The sequence below is a fragment of the Canis lupus genome, chromosome 13 (assembly GCF_011100685.1).
Source record: "Canis lupus familiaris isolate Mischka breed German Shepherd chromosome 13, alternate assembly UU_Cfam_GSD_1.0, whole genome shotgun sequence".
In the NCBI taxonomy this organism is placed as follows: domain Eukaryota; kingdom Metazoa; phylum Chordata; class Mammalia; order Carnivora; family Canidae; genus Canis; species Canis lupus.
The window spans coordinates 9,839,402-9,852,520 of record NC_049234.1 but is presented as its reverse complement, the minus strand read 5'-3'; the positions used below and the strand labels follow the sequence as shown (position 1 = coordinate 9,852,520).

The 13,119-nt window shown below is 38.3% G+C and overlaps 1 pseudogene; it reads left to right on the top strand.

The window, feature by feature from the left end:
• The window catches only part of LOC100685832, a 32,396-nt pseudogene extending 19,677 nt beyond the window's left edge, over positions 1-12,719 (top strand).
• The last annotated feature ends 400 nt before the right edge of the window (positions 12,720-13,119 follow it).

The window sequence follows — 13,119 nt, the reverse complement described above, 5'->3', positions numbered from 1 at the left end:
GGTCCCCTCCTTCCCTCAATTGGGAAAAGGCCTGCTGGTAAACTGATGAGTCCCCATCTGGCTGACCCTTGCAGTCTCCACAAGCTGGTTTCAACCAGGATGGTTTCATGGAGGTCTCTGTGTGCAGCCTGGGCCCCATCCAGAATCCCATCTCCATCAGCCTCCAGCTCCTCTGGCCATCACTGCCCACTGATGTGTACCCAGTGTCCCGCTGAGCTCTCATAACACTCTGCACACCTTTTACAGAAATTCACATTTCGTGTCTTTGACCACAGAATCTGGGTTTCTGTATTATCTCCACTGCTTCAGCTTAAGAGTTTGAAGACTCTCTCTGTAAGACCCACATTGTAAGTGCAGAGCTTCAAAAGTCTTTGTTGACAGTGCTGAATGAAGTCACTTGCCACAAAATTAACTGTTTTAAAGCTCACCTCATATTCAGTACTATTCTCATTCTTAGGAAGGTAAGCAATATCTTATCCAGGTAAGTATGATTTGTGTAGGAAGTTTTTCTTCTTAGGAACTGTGGCAGATGTTGCTATTTCCTTCCCAATATTCATTACCCCTGAAGCAATGTACATAGCTATAATTCTCAGCTCTTGAATTCTCTTGAAGCTCTGAGACACAAGTGAAAGTTGCTCTTCAGGATTTCCAGGAAATCTTCAAGAAATCTGCAAGGGAGCTGGGAGGTAAGCTCTTTGAATTTTTATTTCTTCCTGGAAAGTAGGTGCAATGGTTAGAGATCTAGCAGCCTTCATGGACCATGAAGTAACTTTAAAGATGCTACAACTTATTGATAGAGAAAACTTGAGTTTCTTATGTTCACAGACAAACCAGCTCTAGACTTCCTCTTTTATATGAAAAAGAAATACTTTTTAATTTTCGTTAAAATGCCTTAAAATTATAAAATAGTTTTTAATGCCTTAAACATTTTAAGGCATTATTTTTATTTCTGTGTTTATTTCGATTTAGTGTTATTTGTAGACAAATGTATAGAGAAGTTAATTTAAGTGACAGTATCCTATTAAATTGTAAGTGGCATAGTAGAGGCAAGACATAGGAATTCAGTAATACCTTAAGACCTTTATAAAAGACAAAACCAGTTTCTAGTCTTTATTAAGGTGGGTTATTAATCACTGGAAAAATAGGAAATGCAACTCAAAACTGTCATGAGCAATTAATTGGAAGATATGAGAGGCAGCTTTGTAATGTGTCAACTTTGCTAAACTGAACTACATTTCTCAGAATTCCTTTTTCTGTATGTTTCCAGATGGGGTGAGCCACAAGGGATATTTTTGTAAGCTATATGGAGGACCACTTTGTAACTTACAGATGTCTAACTCATTCACATGAGGCAACTGTCAGGCCTCTGAGGGCTCCACCTTCCTCAGGATTCTTCTTCAGAGTCTCTGAATCCTGTGGCAGGTGTGTGTATTTAACTCTATGAAGAAAGGCCCTGATTTCTGCAGATTCCTACATCATCAAGGTCAGAGGCAAGAGGAAATGGCACAGGTTTCAGTCTTTCCTTGTGGATTCCAGATTATATTCATGGATTCCAACTTTTTCTTGCTCTCTCCTACTGTATCTCCATCTTCCCTTCCTGGGAATGGCTGCCTAATGAGTGGACCTGAAGCTTTAACACAAGATGTAAAGACAAATATCTTGCAGAGACCACCTAACCAGATGCCACAATTATAGAAGGTGCAATACCTAGAACTTGAGGAGCCTCAGTTGTTTAGTCAGGTAAGTGTCTGTACATTGATTTTAGCTCAGGTCGTGATCTCAGGGTTGTGAGATTGAGCCCTGTATCAGGGTCTGCAATGGACATAGAGTCTGCTTAAGATTCTCCTTCTCTGCTTCTCTCCCTGCCCCTCTTCACTAAATAAATAAATAAATAAATAAATAAATAAATAAATAAACAAACAAACAAACAAATAAATAAATAAATACAGAATGGGTCAATTTGTTATGAAAAGTCAAAAATAAAATATAAGCAGACAGAAGTAGAAAAGGAGTCTTGTGTGTCATTCTTGATCTCTTAATTAATTCAACAAATATTTATTGGGTGATACATAAATGCTAGACATTATGCTATGCTCTAAATTAAAATGATGGGTCCTTGCCAACCTGTTACCAGTTCTAGGTACTGGTGATATGGTGATGACCAAACAAATATCCCTGTCCTCATGGAGTTTACATTCCAGTTGGTTGTGGCAATGAATAGACATATAAAGTATATATGTATGTATCAGATCATAGTAAGTGAAATAGAAAAGAGCCACATAGAGACAATAACCTCTTCACTGCATGGTACTGGGAAGGATTTAGAGACAATGTATACAAAGTGCCTGACCCACAACAGACCTTCTATAAATTGTAGTTTTATTGTTTTTATCAGGATTGTGTCAGAGGGATTAAAAAAGAGAGATAGAGAATATGTGATAAAAACCCATGGAAGTGGAATCATTAGAACTCAGTAAATGATTACTCTTTTACTTAAGGGAAGATGCAGTAATGGGATGTGAATTCTAGCCTCCAGCCTATGAAGACCTTCAAGAAAATAAAGAAATAGTTCTCCGTATAGTTAAGATAGTAAAAGAAAAACTTCATTAAGTAGGAGAATCAAAGAAGATAAAGCAGTCTGGAATGTGGCAGAGAAATGTGGAAATGAACATGAGGAGGAATGTGAGCCATTCAGAAGATGAAGCCCTGCATCCACTGCTGAACTTGAATCTCAGAAGAGCCCCACAGGAAATTTAAACAGGTAAAAATTCACCGATTGAGTCACTTTTGTTTGGAGGGACCCAACTCCAAGCCTGTATAAAATTCCATGATCTTCTGATTCCAGGATGCTGCTTCTATGGGTACCTGGACTGGCCTATGAAGGAGATCAGGAAGGTAGCCTGGCTTGTGGTGGGACTTAACTGAATCATGGGCCACTGTGGCTAATGGTATACCCGTGTGGCTCTAGAGATGGGCTCCAAGCTTCCCTGTAGCCGCTGCTCACTCTTTAGATGCCATACCTATTTGCCCTTAATGACTAAATGCACAAGGTAGAAGCAAGGGGAAAGATCTCATTACCTTCTTTAACCACTTTTGTTTCTCCAATGAAGAAAACTGAGTAGTAGGTACCATGTTGTTGAGGGAGTCAAAGGAAGAGTTTGGCAATTAATAAAACCAAGTAAGATATGATGGGCATGATTGTTTCAGTAGGAGTAGTGTAAATAATAATTACACTTTTAATAATTGTACCCAGATGCACATCACTAATCATCTCCCTGTGTGGTGAAAGGTGGCACACTCTGCAGAATTAGGGAGAGACTAAGAACAAAGTGGGAAAGCCAGGAGAGCAGGATAGAACTTGGGGACAGGGAGGGGGGCTGTGACAAATGCCTGATGACAGCATGGCTGGCTGAGTGAGACATCCTCAATTATACCCACATTTATACTGAACTATGTGGAGAACAAATTTTCAGTTTTCTAATGGAAAACATATTGATGTTCTGGCAACATTTCTTTGAAGACAACCTATGAAAAGGTTAGGATGAAAACAATCCTTTGGTTTAGAGCACCAAGGAAGCACATTATTAACACAAATATTCAAAATAGAAGGCAGTGAGACAGAGGCAAAAGCTATTTTTGTTGACCCTGGTATGTGCCTGAAATGTTAAATGTCCTGATGTCCTATTTGGGAAGAGAAGTTACTGAAGACTAAATATACCTGAAACCTGGAAGTGAATTGAGATTAATTCTAACAGTAGATTCTATGAAGCTTGTAAAGAAATGAATACATAGAGAGGTTAGGCCCCTTTCCTAAACTAAAGGCAGAGAATAAACACAGCGTTCTTTAGGATAGCCTTGCTTGACCTAGACCCAGGATCACTTCCCCAAAGCATCTGTATTGCTCCTTGAAGGCCATAGTCAAATTTAGTCAGTATCTTGCCCTCTCACTGAAGGCAGTGATTGGTTCAAAGTAATAGCATGATACAATACTTTTTAAAATACTTGGATTGTGCCAGGTCTTGTTCTAGGTTTTTCTCCTGTATCCCTCCATGTAGTCTTCATAACAATACAATGGGGTGGGATGCCTGGGTGGTTTAATCCATTAAGCGTCCAACTCTTGGTTTTGGCTCAGGTCATGATCTCAGGGTGGTGAGATGGAGCCCCATGTCAGGCTCTACCCTCATGTGCTTAAATCTAGAAAGTCCCCAGAAAACTGGGACTAGTGGATCGCCATCTGTAAATCTAATTGTTTATATGATTTAGAAGAAAGCAAAACAACTGTTGTTGGTTTCAAAGGCCATGTGTTTATATAGGGGGAAAATCATGAAAAGATTGACATGCCATTAGGTGAGTTGTCACCAAGAGTGAATTAAAAAATAAATGAAAATATTTATTACATTAAAAGTTGAAGGACATAAACATAGCAAAATGTGAATGCTCCTCCTTCAACTCATTAATATCATGTAATCATAAAGTGTAGGAGCACGGAAAAGTTTTGAGTGGAGGGTAGTTAGTGACCAGTGATGTTTGAAATATTGTTTATAGACAGATGGGATATTTTTCTCTGAGTATTTTATGAGAATATGATGAAGATTAGAACAAAATCCCTGTTTTTCACAACTAAATTGAAGTGTCAATGGAATTTTGATAATTATAGTTGACTCTTGAAAAACATGGGAGCTAGGGGTACCAACCCCTGTGCACTTAGACTTGAAAATCCATGTATAACTTTGACTCCCCCAAACTTAACTATTAATAGTGTATTATTGACCAAAAACCTTGCTAATAACATAAACAGGCAGTTAATACATATTTTGTAATGTTGTATGTATTATACACAGTATTCTTACCATAAAGTAAGCTGGAGAAAATGAAAAGTTAGTAAGAAAGCCAAAAGGAAAATCCATTTATGGAACTGTTCTGTAAAAAAATCTGTGTGTAAGTAGAGCCATGCAGTTCAAATCCATGTTGTTTAAGGATCAACTGTATACGGCTATGGAGGTGGAGAATTCAACTTACTACTTCTTCAAAATATTAGCAACAGCTAACATTTACTGAAAACCTACTCTGTTCCAGGTACTATTTGTTGTTCCACACTTAGCCTTCACCACAACTCTGTGCGGGAGATGCTGCCATTACCATATTATATATATGGAGAAATGAAGCATGTTTCACATGCCCAAGTCTATGGTAAAGCTGTGATACAAATCCAAGCCACACGGCTCCAGAGTCCATGTTTCTAACTTCTCTGCTACATCTAGGTATGACAGGAAGTGTTATTTATAGGCCCTCACTTTGAAATAGTTTCCAAATGTCTGAGATGTAAAGTATCTGGGAAGAGCCATAAGGAAGAAGAGCTAGTGGAGGATTAGGGGTGTAGCTGGGAAGAATTACCCACAGACATGCAATGAGCAGGAGGTTTAGAGACACCTTTCTCCGATTCTCCTCGGGTCCTCATCACGCAGTCTTACCTTCAGTGACAGCCTCCTTAGCTCTTGTGTTGTTTAAATACCTAAACAAGACTAGAAGAAAAGGAAATCCATGAAGCTCATCACTGGCCCTGCCCCTGCCTTAGTTTCCCTGAGGAAGCCTGTGGTTCATTCTGTACCTTATTTCTTTTTTAAATGGAATTTTATTGAGGCAGATTTTCCAGAATTGGAATCTGGAAGGAGATTATGGTTAATTTGTGATAACAATAACAACATTCTTGGAGAAATTTTCTTGTTTAAATGTTTCACATTCAAGAAGAGATGAGAGAAGGTTCTCTACCTCTGTGATTATATTAACAGCCACAGATGTCAATTTTTTGTCTATAGAGTAATATTTAAATGTGAACCACAGTAAATAGAATACATTCATTTTGAGTTTCTTCTGTTTAGAGTACTTTAGGTGGGCTTTTCTATAGGGATAGGTGATTTTAGACTTTTCCCCATGACAATGAATCATCCCTTTTATTCTGAAGGAAAGACAAGTACTGATGTATGAGCACCAGGACTAAAGTTGCTATATATCCCAAACCACTAACTGCATATTTCCAAAAGGCTTATGTAGAATTGGCACTTTGTGGGTAGAGAAGAAAAAACAGAGGCTTTGGGGTTAGAATTCGATTCAAATCCTGGTTGCTCCTCTTCTAAGCTGTGTCATTGGTCAAGTTTGTCTTCCTCACTTTCCCTACAAGGAAAATAGAAATGATAGAGCCAACCTCTTGAACTCATAGAAATGTGAGAATTAAACTAAATCATGGAAACATGATAGTAGATAGTAGACAAATAGTAGACATATATTTATTACATAGACCTCCTATGGAGTCTCCTAAAAGCCTTAGGCTTCCTTATGGGCAAAAATTCATTATTTGTAGTAGGGACAAGTTTGTCAAAGTCTCCCCTGCCTCTGGACTTAAATCTATCTTCTTACACAGACATCAATTTGCATGTGCTCTTCCATCCTTAGATGCTGATTTGCTGAAAGAAATGTTGTGCTTATAGATTTCATTCAAATAGGCTTTGATTCTAAAGCAACTTGTGTGATTGGAAGAACCCTTGAATTTTAATTGCTTCTTACAAGCTGATCAGTAAATATTCCCACATGTGTGCCACATGAACTCAGAGCTTGCAGAATTAATGTCCTAGTAATTAAGAATTAAGACATTTAAAAATTCTTAGAGTTAAAATATGAGCTCATAGGTTAAAATGAATAGATGCTGGCAATTGACAATTTATTTTCTTCTACCTTCTCCACAAGTGTATCTGAACAAGACAACAGGTACCTAAGAACAATAGGTAAGGATTAACCATTTCTTTCCTAACGTACTTTAAAATTAATATTATTATCATTAAGTACTCAGATGGATGGATACACATGACCTCACATGCACTTGTTTTCCCATTTATGTGAGTTGCCTGGAAAAACTCCCAAAGTACAATTGTTACTAATACATTATATATAATTCAGATTTTCTTCTTTTAAGGGAGGTGGGGAATTTTGAAGGCAATTACAAGAAACTGAATAATGGTTGCCCTTTAGAACCTATCTCTTCAGTCTTCCTGTTTCTTCACTTTTATCCTTGTCCTTTTACATCTTCATTAGAGGCATTTATTATAATTGGACATTTCTAATTGAAATAAAGTTCTCAGAAGCTATTGCTGCAAGCACAAGAGAGAAAATGTTAATTTTCAGATTGATTAACAGTATCTTTAAATTATAGCATGATTTTCCAAACTTCCCAACCATGAAAATTCAGATAAAGTCACTAAAATTGGAGATAATTGTAAATACATTGTATTTCAAATCTCACATGTGCTTATACCCACAATGATAGATTCATTTATTGATACCCCCATAAGTGCAAATTGACATAGAGAAGGTGGTTTAATGTTTTATTAACTAGATATTATGATACGCTAGTGAATGTTTACCCAGCCCATAGAAAGGGAAACAGTTTAGTCAGCAAGGCATGATGCCAAATGATTGAACTGAGCAGTGATTGGACTCAATTACATTTCTAACTTTCAGATCTTATAAACCTCTTTCTATTCAATTCTCTTGCTAGTCTGGGCTATTTTATGTTACAGGAACTTCTGTTGCATAGTCTTCCTTCCTTGCTTTTTTTTTTTTTGCAGGGTTCTGCAAATGCTGTTCACTCTGCTTGGAAGATTCTTTCCTACCCACTGAAACGTCCACATTCCCTGGCTAGTACTTTCATGCGTCTAAGATTCAATCATCCATTCATACATTTGATGGTGAAGTACAATCCAGCACTAGCTCATGTGCAGGGTGTGGGTGGGAGAGGGATTTCATCATGAACAAGACACTCATGAACAAGTACAGTGCTTGAGATATTTGTAGCTCTGGGAGAAGGAGGTTTCTCCATCCCCTTCCCTTCCTGTTTCTTCTCAGCTTTGTCATTGATGGGAAGAGTCTGTTAGTCTAATAACTTTGACATTAAAAAGAAAGACAATCAAGTCAGACACGGGTTTGTTTGCTTTATAGATTAACTACCTAAGAGATCTATAATGAACCCACATCTCTAAGAGTCCACCATAATCTTCCCATAAAGGAGCCAGGAACAAGGCCATCACTACTTTGACCTTCGGTGCAGCACTACCTGTGTGGAGCCGAAACCCTAGGTTAGTGGCACAAGAGTAAAAAGCCCATATGGTAAGAAAATAGAGGCAAATCCCAATATTCACTCCTCCTCTAAATTAGAAGTCTCTCGTAAGAGTCACCAGTTCATTCTGCTCTCACTATGATGTATTACAATTACCTGTCCCTTTGCTCATTTTCCCCACTAAACTCTAAGATCCCTCCTAATCTTTGTGTCCTCAGAGTCTATCCCAGTGCTTAGCACGTAGCAGACACTCAGTAAATATCTGGTGAATTAATGAATGAACCAGAGCAACCACCAAGTGTAGTCATGAAAGTGGCCTGCTGCACACCTGCAGAAGAGCCACTCGCCCAGACCATAGTGCGAAGTACTGATTAGAGTTCTCTATTGAACAGCCATATGCTGTGACTCTGGAAATAAACTCATAATACTACTGTTTGATAGATAGTAATATGACAGTGTGTCTAACTTTAGGTGCTAAAAGTATTCCACTTCCATTTTTAGTGCTTGGTCGTACATTTCAGGCTGAGGGAAAATAGATGGGAAAACTTGTCTGTCCATGACACCCCACAATATACAATGTAGTCTACTCACTGCTGGCATATTGAAAATAACATGGAATTTAGACTCAGCAGACATGGGTTTAAGATCCTGTCACTTAATGGGTAGATAACCTCAAGAACATTTATTCTCCACGGCATGTCTCAGTGTCTTCATTTGTGATACCAGGGTAAAAATATCTCGCTCTCTTATTTGCTGTCTAAAGGTCTTTCCACTTTTGTTTTCTCTACAATTAGGTTTTGGTTTTACTGATATTCTGCATTGATTTTTCTATTTCATTGATTTCCACTCTTACCTTTTTTCCCCTTTTGAAGATTTATTTGAGTAAGTGAGAGAGAGTATACATGTGTGCATAAGTGGGGGAAAAGGGAGATGGAGAAGGAGACTCCCTGCTGGGCTCAATCCCAGGAGATCCCTGAGATCATGACTCGAGCTGAACTCAGACACTTAACTGACTGAGCCACCCAAGTGCCCCTACTCTTATATTTATGTGTGATTTAGGTTTAATTTGCCCTTCATTTTTTAAATTTTTTTAAATGTAGAGATAGATCATTGACTTTAGACTGTTCCTCATTTCAATAATAAAAAAAGAGGGTATCTTTGAACTCCAACAAAAACATTTTTGAAGTGTATTTGTCAACATATACATAAAGCTATTAGTAGATAATTGATTGAATATTTAAAAACATTTTTTTCAAACAAATTTTCTGGAATTTTATTTTGGCTAGATTAAAAACAACTGATCAAAAGTTGTCCACAAATAGCTTGTTATTTTAAAATGGATGTCTAGGCACTAAAGAAAGGATGGCAGATTAGAAAAAACATTGAGCTTCAGAGCAGAAAATCTGAATTTTAATCCAAATTTTCTGAGTGATCTTGAGCAAGTTATCTTTCAGAGGTGTGCACATTATGGCCCAAGGACCTGTATTTTGTGGCTCTGCTATCTCCTTCGTGGATACGATTCTACTGGAACACAGCCACAGCCATTCCTTTCAGTCCAGTCTATGCCTTTCACATTCCGGCAGCAGAGCCGAATGGTTGTTGCAAAGTCTTTAATGGTCCACAGTGTCTAAAATAATTACTCTCTGTCCCTTATAGAAAAAGTTTACTGACCATAGCACTATTGTCCCAACTTCTTTATCTGTAAAATAGGAATGATAGCCTTCACTTCATAGGGCTGTTGTCAGGACACTTACTTTGGTATATTTGTGTGAAAACTTTTGGTACAGTGCTTAGCATATGGCCATGGTGCCAGTAGGCTTGTTCAATTGGAATCTAAAATCTCTACCCACCACCCAGTGATTGATTTAAAACTTTTCTTTTAACCTTAGGTTTATAAGGTGAAACAATCATGTGTTAGAAAGTAAAATCTCACATTTTCCTTTTTAAAAACACCATTATTTGCTTGTCAACATGACTCCATCAAACAATATAATCTTTATCCATCTTTGTCATAAATAATTAAAATATCCAGAGATTTAAAATGCCACGGCTGATGCAATGTGGAACTCCATAGACTTTATGCAAATAGAAATGGGATAGGATATGTCTGAGTTTTTAAATGGTAAAGATCATAATTTTGTTTATACAGCAGCAAACAAAAAAGCCTATAATAGAAATCAGGATTATTGGTGGTTCTTTCTTGAATGATATTGTTAAAGGTACAGCATTATTTTTTGCTTCTGTGCTTGATTAGAAATATATTGCATAGAGAATAAAGTGATAATTTGGAAAGAAATAGGAGAATTCTGCATAAGGGACTGTTGTGGCAACTGCATGCTGTGTATACTATAATTCTTAGCTAGTCACGCTGATTATAGCAAGTAGGTAAATAAGGAGAAGCAAGTCACCAGCAGCTATTTCCTCCTTGCAGAACTGCTTTTATTAAATTGTTCTCTACTGTGATCATCAGCCTATATTAAGGTAAAATATAAGAACATTAGTAAGCACATCCTGTCTGATCTTGGGACAGTAATCATCACGTTCATCATGATAAATTGCTGTTTCTGTATTATAAACCCTGTGCGTTGAGGAACTGATCAGGTTTCCCTCTGCCAGTGAACTTGGTAGAGTGCTCAGGGCCAAATTTGTGACTCAGTTGTAGTAAACCATACGGGTCTTTATGATGTACATTTTACACTCATTCTTAGTTGTGCTTTATATCCTTTGTTTCTTTCTTTTGCTCTGCTTTTATTTATGTTTTTGAAGTAGTTTATGTAGTTCTGCAAGCCACATTGAATCTTTTCTGGAATAAGATTAGGTATAAATAGGCAATAGGGAAGTGGATAGGCAATTTCCAGTAAAGTGCTAATACGTCTTTTGGTTCTCTCCTTGAAATACCTCATAAGGAACACAACAAAATAATTCCCAGCTTACCACTTGATAAATCTTATAGTTTAAAGAGAAACATTGAGATGATATGGGAACCACACGCTGGGGACTAGGCTCTCTGAGGGGAGGTGGCGCCTTGGTTCTTGCGGGGCTGGAAGGCTGTGCAGCTGCCAGGTCTGCTGCCCCAGAGCCCAGGGGGTGGTGGGAAAAGTGAAGAAAGAATTTGCTGCTGTTATCTTCTTCCTCACAAGGCGAGTTCAAAAACATGGTAAGTGGAGAAAAGAGGCCATTGTGAGATTTTCTGAGAAATTGACTCTGCTACTTCCAGAGTAATACAAAAATCAGTGATATCCAGAAAAGCCATCAAAAAGACAGGCCTACAGATGTATTCGTGTCAGTGAGTTTCACAGTTGATCCAGAGGTCCTGAGCCTGTGAGAACAGGGGCATCTTGTATGTCGACCTAGGTTGCCAAAGGACTCACTCTGGGTGGGGAGCCATGGGAGATGTGCTATTGGGATGGAGAGAAAAACAAGGCGTTCATTGGTGCTTTTTAATTTTTTTATTTTATTTTTATTTTTTAAAAATATTTTTTATTTATTCATTCATGACAGAGAGAGAGAGACAGGTAGAGGAAGGCAGAGACACAGGCAGAAGGAGAAGCAGGCTCCATGCAGGGAGCCCGATGTGGGACTCGATACTGGGACTCCAGGATCACACCCTGAGCCAAAGGCAGATGCTCAACCGTTGAGCCACCCAGACGTCCTGGTGCTTTTTTTTTTTTTTAATTTAAATTCAATTAGCCGGGATCCCTGGGTGGCGCAGCGGTTTGGTGCCTGCCTTTGGCCCAGGGCGCGATCCTGGAGACCCGGGATCGAATCCCACGTCGGGCTCCCGGTGCATGGAGCCTGCTTCTCCCTCTGCCTATGTCTCTGCCTCTCTCTCTCTCTGTGACTATCATAAATAAATAAAAATTAAAAAAAAATAAATTCAATTAGCCAACATAACAGTACATCATTAGTTTAAGACATAGTGTTCAATAATATATCAGTTGCATATAACACCCAGTGTTCATCACGTCACCCAGTTACCCTATCCCCTGCACCCATCTCCCCTCCAGCAACCCTGTTTGTTTCCCAGAGCTAAGAGTCTCTTCCTCTCTGATTTCTTTCCATTCCATCTTCCCTTCCTTCCCCTATGATCCTCTGTGCTGTTTCTCGTTATCGACCTATAAGTGAAATATACGATAAGTCTTTCTCCGACTGACTTATTTCACTCATCATATCACGCTCCAGTTCTATCCAGCTTTGATAGCATTACCTCTGATTTTCATTCAGGATCCTCTCTTTCAGATGAAGAAATAAGTAAGGAAGTAGGAGTGAAACCCACTTCAGTGACTGCAACCCCACGCCTTTGTACCAGATTTCAGAACTGATATTCTTGCCTCCTCCAATAAGGCACCCTTTGTCCAGAAAGAAGCCAGGAATGTGCTGAGGGAATGGCCATCAGAATCGCTATTCTCTTCCTATTCAATCTGGTTGTCCAAATCGGGGAATTAAGAACAAACCATATCACCCAAATCCAGTAACATGGGTACCTCCTCCTGGAAAGCATTGTGACAGGAATCACTGGATTAATCTTCACGTGTTAGCACTCTACTACCTCCTTTTGATTTGGTTGGTGTTAATGTTGAGAGAAGGTAGGATAAGCCTGACCACATATTAAAAGTTAAATGTTCATACTCATAGTAGTAAAGTTAGATGGGCCAAACCATTAAACTTATTTTTATAGAGAAGTTGTTGACAATAATCTTTCTTAAAATATATATGTACTTTAAATATATTGATAGAGTTTGAGAAACTTTATTAAAGTTAGTCAAGTACCTGAGTTTTTAATATTGGATTTGAGTATTTATATATCGTGCATCAACTCTGTTGGATATGAGAACAGTACAGCAGCAGGTGATCTGTTCTAGCATCTTTGAGCATTTACTTTATGGGAGGTATGTAAGTTATACACAAGGAAATCTCTTTTATGTCATTGTTTAGAAGAATTGCGTGAACCATGCTGCAAATAAAAATAAATAAAAAGGACTATTTAGTTAGATTAGTCATTTGGCTCCCTA